Source organism: Pleurodeles waltl, chromosome 9, assembly GCF_031143425.1.
Source record: "Pleurodeles waltl isolate 20211129_DDA chromosome 9, aPleWal1.hap1.20221129, whole genome shotgun sequence".
Taxonomy (NCBI): Eukaryota; Metazoa; Chordata; class Amphibia; order Caudata; family Salamandridae; genus Pleurodeles; species Pleurodeles waltl.
In genome coordinates this window covers 428,682,775-428,695,127 of record NC_090448.1, presented here as the reverse complement: position 1 = coordinate 428,695,127, position 12,353 = coordinate 428,682,775, and the positions used below count along the sequence as shown (strand labels likewise).

Below are 12,353 nucleotides of genomic sequence, written 5' to 3'. Positions count from 1 at the left end.
GAAGTAATACCCTCTAAACCATGTCTCCGCGTTCCCATTCCACTACTAAGTACCATCCAAGTGATACTCTTGGTGCTAGTACAATTGTGAGGTACATAATTTCCACAACTCAGTAAGTACCACAAGCAGCGTATTATTTTATTTGGGAGCCATTCCAGTACCACAATGAATGTCACCAGTGGTAGAATTGTACAGTCACAAAAGGCGAGCAGCAGTGGTGTGCATACAGCATGGATCCATTGCAGTAACCAACAAAGCAAACGCACATTGCCGTTACCTGGGCTACTGCACAGCAACCTATGCTTCAGATTGTAGCAGCTGCTTCTGAACCGTTTTATTTTCACTCGTTACCTCCCCATCTTCTTAGGGCGGCATTTCTTCGTGTAATGAATATAGCCTGCCACGTGTGTTTAAGTTGCTTGCTGACCTGTCATTCATCTATTCTGTGTAAGTGCCACGGGGCAGAACTGTGCAAAGGCTCATGAAGACTCCAGTCCGCAGTGCTAATCCCTTCAACACAGCACCTCTGCATCACATATACCTGCCACATACCAACTATATCCTGGAACATGCCGCACAACCCCAGTGCGTACAAACCGTAAAGCACGGGGTTAATCACCGCTCCCACCACCCCGTGGGTCCCCTGTTTCGCCACGTCTCCCTCCGCTCAGGTTTCTAATAGGGGTGGGCGTAACCCGCGTAACTACATGTAGCGTAATCATGATTGCGCAGACTTACTTGAAAAGAGTAAATCTGCATTCGGCGCTATTTTCTCAGCGTAAAAATGCCACCTTGCGTCCAAAATGGGCACTAGGTGGCATTTTGCATTATGAAATAGTGCTAAATCTAGCAAAACATGAATTACGAGCGCTCGCTAAACGTGCACATGGGCTCGGGTTTCCTCTTAATTTACTACCCACATTTAGCAATATTTCCCTGTTGCAAATTGGCGCTCTTCCCAGCAGTCAGTCTGAAGCTCTCAATCCTCCCCGCTGAGCCCGAGCACCTCCAGGTGCAGATACACACAAAACAAACCCTCTTTCCTCCCTCAGGTCCTTGAACTTGCCCTGCAACCAAACACGTTGTTGTCCACGTGTCTGCTCAAGTTTATTAAAAATTCAAATAAGGTGTCCGTTACATTTCAGACGAGGTGTGCAAAAACGGCGGAGGGGCAGAGGCTCTGCATTTACCACGCGAAACTAGAAAGTTACGTTTTGTAAATGAAATGCCTGTGGCTTTTTGCTTGTGAGAGGGGAAAGTGGTGGCCCACTCAAACTCTTAAAAGGTATTCATGAAAGTAGATACTTAAGAAGGATGCATAGGATAAGAACACGTTTAGAAGCAGTGGCGTAGCGTGGGTTGTCAGCACCCGGGTCAAGGCAAGTCATTTGCGCCCCCTAACCCGGGGCAAGGCAAGTAATTTGCGCCCCCTAACCCGTGGATTTAGTCTCTTCCAAGATGTTGCGCCCGGTGCGGCCGGCCCCCCCTGCACCCCCCACGCTACGCCACTGTTTAGAAGTATAATAAATATCACTTTTTAAGATTTGTTAATGAATGGCACGCATTGTATAAACTATTCAGGTGTCACAATACTTTACATATGAAAAACGCTAGCCGGTAGACAGATCTGTAATTAACTAAATTCGCTGACACTACCACATAAATGTCAATTTTTTTTTATTATCAAACAGTCAAATTGTGAAGGCGTTTTCGGGAAGATTTCTGAAAACATGATGAGTAATTGTTCACTTGACGAGAGGTAGTAATTTCAGGTAGTAATTGATTACACAATGTCAACAGTCCCTGAAGAGATCTGGGTGCAACGTGCAGATCAGCTGTCCAAACACGGACCAGCTGACTCTGCCTTTCACCATGACAGTGTTGATAAAAAGCATACCACTGGGTTGGGCAATACGAATATATGTTATTTATAGAATGGGAAAATGACAGGATTGCGGTAGCAAAATAACGTGATAAATGCAGCACTGCAAGAAGAGTTATGGCCAAAACTTGCATGTTGTGAATCAATCGCTTGAGTTGGCAGCTCCTAAAAAGCACCCTTCAGCCGCAGTGCATGCTCCAAATGTGACTGCATTCGGGGTCCTCCTTACTCCAGGTGAACCTTGGGATCCCAAAACTTCCAAATAAACTATTCAGATCTGCCTCCATTCAAATGTGCAGCCGCACCTTGAGCAATCACCTGCTGACAAACTCTATTTGTTTCACCCATCTCCCCCCGAAACAAAATAACTAATACCTGGGCTAGAACCATTTGAGATCACGCATTCTCCCTCCCTCCCACAAACGCAAACATCACGCAATGCACCCCACACAAGATTGCTTTTAGAACCAGGAGAACATCAATCTCGAACTGTTAAACTTCATGTCTAAAATTCTCGGAGTACAGTGTATAGTATTTTGGAATCCATAAAATGCTCAGAATATTAACTTAATCACAAAAAAATCCAATATATATCTCCAGGGCCAAGTGTAGACGGTCTGTCGTATTGTAACAAATTGATAGAGCTAATGACATTGGAAAATTTTAACAGTTTCAAATTATGCCAACAAGCAAGAAAATATGTGCAATCTCTAGAATCAGCAGTTACACAGATGCTAAAAAGCCATGCAGAACACTTTCAGGCAAACACCATAATACCAAAAACATGATAATCGGTTGAAAACATCTTAAACAACACACTATGTTTCCTTGCGCACAGATGGTACCTGACCCATAGAGCAGGCCAAGCACTGCCAGGCCAAAAGACGCCTGTTCACTCAAGCAATAATAACTCCCATTTCCAATAAATGATCCACTAAACCATATTACCGCCAAAATCATAGTATAAAGCACAGAAAATTCAAAGTACACTCAACAGTCAGAATACTTCACCTTAACCCTTTAGATGCTCGTACTAGCACCATGCACAGAGCACTGCTTCATGAGACCATATAGTGGTCTATGCATTGTCAACAGATAAGAGCATTCCTATAGTTTGCTGCTATCATAACATCTTAGGTATACCTCAGGACATCTTCATGCACACAGCATGGTGCTGAAAGCACATAGGTGATCAGCACACCCATACTTAATCACAAACCTACTCTTCAAAGCCTTTCTACTCACATACTACAGCAGTCATTAACATCATTTGAAATTCATACACTCAGCTAATTGTGCACAATGCAGGTCAACATAATAGCTGTAATCAAGACAGACAACCAATCTTCCTGAGGAAACACCACACAACGGTCCTTGGCAACAAAGACCGGAGAACAACCTGTGGTAGGACTGAGAACTCCACTCTCACTTTTCTTTGCGTGGCAATTCTTATCCGTAAATTACAAAAGGACAACTCTGTAAAGCTTCTATGTGATATACATGCATTTCTGGCATTCCTCAAATACATAAACAAGTCAAAGCAGAGTAAAAGTGGTCTACTGTAATATTTCAAAATCTGAGTTTATCTTGCAATAACCTCAATGTATAAGATACCTGCTTATTCAGAGGATCATTTATATGAAGCAAAGACAGAGTGTGCCTTATTTCACAAACAGACTAGTATCCAAGGTAACAACTCCACCCAAAACTCTTACGGGTAAACAAAGCGGTGGTGGGAAGGCTGTAGGGGATTTGGCGAAAGGGTGTGTGTGATAGTGAGAGAGCATGAGAGAGAGAGCGCAAGAGAGAGAGAGAGAGAGAGCGCAAGAGAGAGAGAGAGAGAGAGAGAGAGAGAGAGAGAGAGAGAGAGAGAGAGAGAGAGTGTGTGTGTGTGTGTGTGTGTGTGTGTGTGTGTGCGTGTGTGCGTGTGTGCGTGTGTGCGCGCGCGCGCGCGCTAATTCTTACAAGATACAATTGCTTCACCCCTGAAATTTCCAGAAATCTCCCCTCTTGGTACAAGGTGTGCAAACAATTGATATGCTTGTGGAAAAGTAGATCTTCTAAAACAGCAACAAAATGCTCAAATAAATGGGTGCAATGATCTCTCTCATATAATGCAACTATTATCTCACACAGCCATAGAAATAAGGAAAATAATCTGTATTTGCTGCCTCCTAAAGCACTAAGCAACCAGTGACGCACATTTGCTAAAATCATTTTCTGCACTGCTGTAAACAAACGGCAGGATTTTTAAACGGTTCTCGGAGCAATTCGTGGCGGTCTCTTGCTTTGATGTAGATATGTATGTTTGGACTCAAGACCAAATACTTGTTCATCTTTTGGAATCTGGAAGGATCTTATAAGAAACGGACACTTTAAATCTCTCCATTTTATCAACTTGCTGAATTTTCTCCAGGATGTAAACTGGCCTCAGTTGCTGTTCTTTTTGGGATTCAATGTTTACTTGCAAAAGAAAAAGTTCCAGTTTTTCCACTTGAACGCTCTCTACAGTTCACAAGAACAATATGCTCCCGATGTAAGCAGACAAAGATAGCATTTTGTTTGGAAGGACTAGCAACCCTTTTGGGCCGTCTCTATAACCCGCTGATCCTCAAATACTAGAGGCATTCTTGATCAGAGAGGGATTGCCCCCTTTCTTGAGTAGAAGGAAGGAAGACTAGGAAATGCACCGTCCTTGCTTGATTCACTTTGACCACGCGAAGCATGTGAAGGTGAAGGACTGCAGCTGTGAAAATACAAAGTCAACATCAATACTGATTCTGCGGTTTTGCACGGATTTTGCCAACCACAATATCTCACTGTAAGATCTCTTTATATTGTGGTTCGAACAGCCCCATGTGCAAGAGCAAAAGCTCACCCAAGCTGCTACTGTGTTCCCTGGCAACTTTTCAAAGGGCCAGTGCTTGAACTAAGCAGTGAGGGGTTTGCCAGATTTTTTGAAGTAAACTCAGATTTATCGGAGGTGTGATCTAATGGCTAGCTAAGAAGAGAAACTTAGAACCCTGACTGCCCCCTTTGGCTGTTGGTTTGGGCACGTGGATTTGTTTTAGAAAAACACTTCATGTATCAAAATCTGAAATTTAAATCTCTAGCATGTAAATTCCCAACTGTAAGGTGTGCTGTGCAGTGCTGTTATATTTTATAATCTCCTCTATGTCATACCCTGGTTTACAAAATTCGCCACAACCACATCCCGCACTCCATAGTTGAAAACCTCCTGCTGCAATAAATCTTTCTCAATAATGTGCTTTATTCACCTTTGCAGAAAGTTCTGGTCTATAATAAAAGCCTGCTCTAGTGTTAAACACTTAGGGGGTTATTACAACTTTGGAGGTGTTAATCCGTCCCAAAAGTGATGGTAAAGTGACGGATATACCACCAGCCGTATTACTAGTCCATTATATCCTATGGAAATTGTAATACAGCCGGTGGTATATCCGACACATTTGGGACAGATTAACACCTCCTTCAAAGTTGTAATAACCCCCATTATCCTTTAACATGGTCAGCACAGCCCACTACGGCGGGCAATAAGCCTATTCGAAAATTTGCCCCTAGAGGGTAGAATGTCCTAATTAGAAAAGCAAAGTCTTCTCAGAGCTCGAGGGGATGGGCAGAGGCCACCTCCAAAGGGGGCATCGAGGGCTGGCGCCTTAACGGCCGCCTGGGACTCATAAGAACCGGTTTGACCAGCCTGGTGGCCGGCGGAGGCCACTTCATAAGGAATGGCACCTACATCTCACTTTCTCCAAACCCCGCCGAGCGCCAAAAGCAGCAACAAGTTATTACGGGGGACAATAGGGGAACAGGTATTGGTTAAAGTCCCCCAATAAGGGGGCAGAAAAGTGGACTGGGGGGTTTTCACAGGGGTATAAAGAGCACTGTCCCGCCCAACAGGCGTTGCATGCAGGAAGACCGGGGACAGCGCAATCCCCAAGGCTCCAAAGACTTTGTTTCACAACTATTGCTGTGATTGTTCAACAGCTAACAGCGATGCACAGGACCAACAGCTGTGAAAGGGGGCTGAACTCAGCCCCTGCTTCTCCCTGGGCTCAGTGAAACTGCTTTTTCTTGTTCAGCCTAGCCAGGGAGACCCAGGAGCTGAGCAGAATTCTGAATCCCTCCTTACGGAGCTGCAATGACTCTCTGAGCTACGGCAGGCTGTGACTGCAGGGCTCCAGTGTGCCCTGCTGCATGTTGAGTTATAAGCATGTCATCAGAGAATGTGAGGCAAGACTTCAGAATGTTAAGAAGGCAATGAGCGTGGTGAGCTCAGGATTAGAATGTATGGGATCATTGCTGGGAAGGACGGGTGCAGGGCAAGTTGGTGTTCAGCTCTGCTGGTGCCAGTGGTTTTAGCCTGAAGAAATAAACCTACAAACTAGAACATCCTGTTGTGTGTCATTTGGGACTTAAAACAGCACAGCCTGTCTTTCGCTTTCCCCTTCCCACTCCATACATTTTGGAGAGGCAGTGGAAAGAAAAAGGTGGAGGCCCTGTATTTGAACATTGAAACGCTGGGAGCAGCAGACCTATACCAGTTTACATAGGCCGCTGCTGTTCCACTGTCTGTAACGGAGCTCTCAACAATCCAAAGTTATCATCAACATTATATTACACATTTGAAGAGAAAGGGATTGAAGGACATTTTTCCCTCTAGAATGAGTATAACAAGTATTTATGACCTTCTATCCATCTGAAAGAACAAGGGACTGGTCCGAATGTTCATTTTTATTTTTACATAATACCATCAATAAATGTCCATTTGTACAGAGTGTAATGAAAAAGGCACTGGCAAAACTAGCTGTTTGCGTTTACATATTCAGTTATCGCCCTGACCTACTGCATTTAGAAAAGCCACTGGGCTCTCTAAATTTGTTATCGGAGGAGCCTGAAAGCAGCTTGAGGAGGAAAGCTGCTAACTGCGCTGAATCCTATTCTCACTTCAATAGCTCAATGTGTTTGCTGGGGAGACATGAACCTTCGGCATCCCTAGCAATTCCTTTGTTTTTCCTGAAAGTGAAAATTTGTCTTCCAGTGAAAATATTTTTTTTTTTTGCATATGTCTGCATTAGATAAAAAAAATGGTTGAGACAAAAAGCCTGACCATTATATATATTTTTAGATATAAAACAGTTCTTTGTGTGTTGCACTACAGCCAGTACCCAATAGGCGGAATGATACACCAAATAGCCAATTCGTTGAGGCGAGAGATGTATATTCCTCTGCACTATCCGAAAAGAGACTGATTCCATCTCAAAGCAATAACTGAAAAGAACTGACCTTCAGAAGACAATGCCTGAAGAGGGCTGACCCAAATCACATGCTAAGTAAATTGTATATAACTGGACATGCTGCACTGTTGCGCTAAACAAAAAAATACGGCGACTCTTCACGCACCTAATATTTTATTTAGGTCTTTAAAAGATCTGCTTGTGCGGAAGCATGCTTCCGGCAAAAGCAAACAAAGACTAAGCAGCTGTTTCGTTCACTGATAGTCAGGCTTGAAAAATAGGCTATTCTGTGACTTTCATCTGCCCCTCTAAGCAGACATTTCCCTAGAAAACTTCTTTCTCTGATGATGACTGAAAATTCCATTCATCAGACTTGAAGAGTGAAAGGATGCCATCTACACCTCAGCCCCGAAAAGAATTGCCTTATCCTCCGTCAAAATATGTGGTCTCCAAGATTCTTCCATCTCCTGTCCCAGAAAGGTCAAAGGTTTTTTCTCAATTCAGTGAAAAAGCACCAGCACGCTAAGTACCAACTGCCACTCATAGGCAGATGTGCATCAATGGGAAAAAGCCCCAGTCATTCAATCATGCTGAGACTTCTGCCACTGCAAGACAACCTGCAATTGCTGTTTTAACAGTGGCACGACTGAACCCAGACATCGCAGGTCCAGACACCTGCAATATGGAGATATTGACATCAGCAAAAATGTTGGCATCATTGCAAATCACGGCCGTGGATAAAACCCGACTGCCTTCTTGATGCAGCAACCTGCAAGAGCTCTGGGTACGATGGAGAAATGAAGGAACTTTTCTAGATGGGGCTAAAGGGGGAAAAGGTGGTTCGGGACATGGTGAGAGGATGTGAGACACTGCTCACTGTTGGGTGCTATGCGGTTGTCAAACTAAAGGTAAAATTACACTTGTGTTCTGTGTATCTTTACATGGAATTAATCAATGATCGCCAGAGGTAGGAACGACTGAATTGCTAGTGGCATCCACTCAGACCACGCATAACAAAGTACGGTGGACAATTTTGCAGTGCATTCTGAGAGTAGGCAACCACTTCAAGGAAGCAGCGTGGACGGTTTCAGATTCAGGTGTGAAGTTTCTTCTTGCACCTGTAAAAGGTTGCTTGCGTTCCAGCATGCCCCAATTCAAGCCATAAAAGGCGTGGAGGTCTGGAATGGGCTTCACTAAAATGCTTTTCCGGAAGCTATTCTGAGCATAGTTATATTTAGGTTATCTGTTGTGGTGAATTGGTGTGTACATGATCAGATCGCATAGCCCGCATGCATATACAAGGAGGTATGTGCGCGAGCGAATCACTAACAATGCAAAATATTCCCGCTCAAACTTATTTTCTACTAAATTCAGGTACACGCAGTGTCAAAAGGAGTGCAAGAACGAGGGCGGTTTGCACGCTACAAAGGGTGAAGGTAAATAACTTCGAGTTGATTTAAATTTCAGGGTTTAATAATATATTGCAGTCCTGGAGTCGCAAGCTTTCTCGGTTATGGGTCGGGCTTCCTTGTCCTGCAGACGCCTCCCATTTTTAGAAGGTGTTGTAAGCACAGCGGGTAGATTTAGTTCAGAGTTTTGCTCTTATACCCGTGTACGGTTCAGCTGTCCTCAGTCATTTCTGTGTAACAAGCGGAGAAGCGCAGACAGCACATGGTCAAGCCCCTACAGTATGAAATTCCCTGCCCCAAATGCTTCGCTAGTAGACGGATTATTTGAAATGTAGGAACGAGTTAAATGCCTGGCTGTTTAGGCAGGCTTGTTAGACTTCCCCTTTCAAGTGTGCATTAAGCTTGATTCGTACATATTGATTACAAAATAACATACCATAACAATACGGGGCGAGTGTGAATTATGGTGATATATGCAAGTAAGATTATAGCACGCCTCTGAAGACATTATTGTGATTGCCAAAATGTTAATATATGTTAGCTGCTAAAGGTACTCTTTCAAGCAGTCCATGGGACTCTGTGGAATAAAAGATTAGTTCCTGGTCAAAGCTATCCAGAAATATTTAGTGAACAGCTCTGAGGAGTGGGTGGTGGTGTCATCTTGGAAGAAGACATCAATATACAGGTGTGGGGGCAGCAGAAGAAAGTGTCCTTCAGGTTGTTGATCTACAATCTGCCCTTTACATCGGTCTTGGAGTGTCATCGCGTGATCCACTTTACAAGCTGGGTAGACAGGACAATGGCTGCTACTGATCCATCCCCTGCGGGCTGTGCACACCCCAAAGCGCGGCGCGTGTTGCCCCCTAAAGAAGCGGTCCGCACAACACCAACGGGAATTCAGCACCACGTGAGCAGGACATTTTAAACCACTCTAGCCTGCGGCAGATGCAGCCAAGGCCACTCATACACAGCACACTGCAGCGCCAGCTCAGACGCACGGTGGCTGGACTCCAGAAGCCACTGACCCGTGCAACAACACAGGCCATGGTGCTCGCCTCCGGACAGCTCAAAGTCACCAGACTGCTCACTGCCTGCGGGCAGAGACAGGTTCTGGCATATACCAGCGGCCACCGGACACAGCGAGCTTTAGTTTGCTACTGCATGTAAACGTTTATGCATGCATGTGTTACTGCATTAGACCCAGAACTATCAGCTTCGCAAATGCCAAGTCAAATTTAAAAGTATGTGCGCGGAAACATGGGTGTCTTCTCACTCTTCAACAGCAGTGTATAGAATAGAAATGAATGCGATCATGCCAGCAAGATTTTAGTTGACAAACCCTTACCAAAAAAACACTGCGCTCTTGATTCCGCTAATAAGATGTTAATAGACTGTCTGTAGTATGAACTACTCGTTCACCGTTTTTCTGTACCACGACATTACTTACTCCTACTGAATAATACAGCTGCCCGACCGTATCAGATTGCAAGAACCCTTCCCTTCCCGCTACCCCCGCCCCTCCCAGGCCTTTGTGTGTGTTTTGCAACCATGAAGAGGAACATGCACTGGTGCGCTGTGCTGTAGCGCAACAAAGGGGAGGAACCGGTTGGGCCGGTTACGTCTGATGCGGCTCGAACCAAATATCACTTTCAGCAGCCGCTGAAACCACGTCAGCCCCACAGAGTAAACACGATTCCGGCCGCGGGTTGTGACGAGGTGAAGAAAAGGTTAGCGCGAGACACACTGGGATACTTGTAAGGCCCGAAGAAAGGGCGCCGCTCACTGAGACGCTGTACTTCCAGCACAGCCGGTGCACATCGGGCATTTGCTACTTCTTCATTCTTAAAGTTAGGAAATTGGGCAGTAATCCCAGAGCATACCGACTAAACACGTGTGAATTTGGCATGCCACTCGTGTTTAGTTAGAATGCGCTGTAAGAGGCGCACAGGCGCTGGAGTACACTGAAGGCTTGGCTAGTTGTGCTGTGGCTACAAACAGGTGCACGAGCCCGCTTTACACCAGCTGTTGGAGAAAGCAGAGAATTTGAGAAGGGCTCGTTTTTGCACGAGGCAAACGCACTTAGCGTTGGTTCCCAAACATTTCTCCGCGCATAATTTTTCTTTGTTAAGAAAGTGGAGATTTTTCAAACGTCCGCTTACAACGGATGTGATTTTTCAATTGTATACGTTAATACGTGAACATAATTATGAACTGTCAATTCACATATAGCGGAAAGCACACATTTCTACTATGTACGTTTCTTCTACGAACACCCTATCCAGAAAGTACCAGACATTTTCTCAGTCCGATTCCAAAAGCTACAAGCAAAAGCTCAGACACCCTAAAGGGTCTAAGGTGGTGCATTATGGTCCGCTTGCTATCGCTATATCGCATGTCAAAGGCCCTCTCTGAGCTTTTACAAGAGGGGCCTTAATGAGGGCTATTACACTAAGCATCTGGATTATTATTAAATATATAATCAGAACATTCCACCCACTGAGAGTACCGTGCTCTAAATTAACAAGCATTTTTCAAAGCCAATTGGTTTCGCCTATGTAAGATCTATAGACTTTGACAATGGTTTTTAGACATGCTGCACAATTTTGACATGATATTAGGTGACTTCACCCTTGGTAAAATGCTGATCATCTGATAGGATTCGATGAGCTTTTAAATATACCGTTTTCTCTCTTGATTTTCTAACGGACACTACGGTTAGTGCTCGAGAACCTAAGTGAAGACACAATTTCCTTGAAATCACATTTTTAACGCAAGGTAAAATCTTACTACCCTCCTCACATATAACTTCACTTTAACCTTTATTTCAGAGAGAGAGTGAGTGTGTGTACAATTTTGGTAAAATCAAAGGGTTTTGGTGAACTCTGGCTAACACCAGACCCAAAAATATAAACCTGTCCATTACGGTGCAGCCCCTCGCTCTGCCCCCAGAGTACCTTTAGTTTTCCATATTTAAGCATGGTCTAGCGTAGAGAACAACACCTTTAAAAATGGTTGCCCGCACTAATGCACTTTTCCACTGATGCTCATCTTCTGCCCTTAAGGTTGATATAGCAGTGAGTATACTGCCCGTTGCCAGCAGAATGCAGCAGTGCCTGTACTGTTCTTTGCCAGCAGGCAGGGGAGCAGGTGGGGAAATAAAGGATGTCACGGTGCGTCTTTTTCCTAGAAGAGCTCGTCCTCTAGACAAGGGGAAACAAGAAAAACTGAGGGCGATTGAGTGACAAGGTGACGCTGAGAGGTACAACAGAACAGCACGACTGGATACGGGTAAAAGCAGGGCAACAGAAACTGGGAGCAACACGTTTCTGTAAATGAAAGTGAGTAAACCATCAACAATGAAAGTGGGTACCATGAAAGCCTGGCAAGCAAATGGGTGCAGCGTATATGACTGCTAAAGGCGAACAAAAAGGCAGCCATTAGCTTGTCCAAGAACATGAGATATTTTCTTGTATTTTCTTGTTAGAGAAGGAATCAATCACTCTTTGTTGGCACCTTTTTCATTACTTGTTTTGAACACTCATTAAAAGCACGATTTGGAAGATGGTTTCTGATCCCTGTACAAGGTTAAAAGCATGCAGTTGAGTTCACCAAGCTGGAAAGACAAACCATGGAAGCCTCGCCCACATATCTTCCACAGGTCACTGCAAAAACGCAGCATTTCTCAATCTGTACATCACAATACTCTGCCCTTGTGCAGGGGACGCTTGCGAGGTATATTAATAATAATCGTGCTCATATACGACTTTATATCACACTTGTGCAGTGTCTAAGCACTATAAACACCAG

The 12,353-nt window shown here is 44.4% G+C and overlaps 1 protein-coding gene across 4 annotated transcripts in view; it reads right to left on the bottom strand.

Moving 5' to 3' along the window:
* Positions 1 to 12,353, bottom strand: part of SIPA1L3 (signal induced proliferation associated 1 like 3) — a 635,337-nt gene that overhangs the window by 494,416 nt on the left and 128,568 nt on the right. The window lies entirely within an intron of this gene.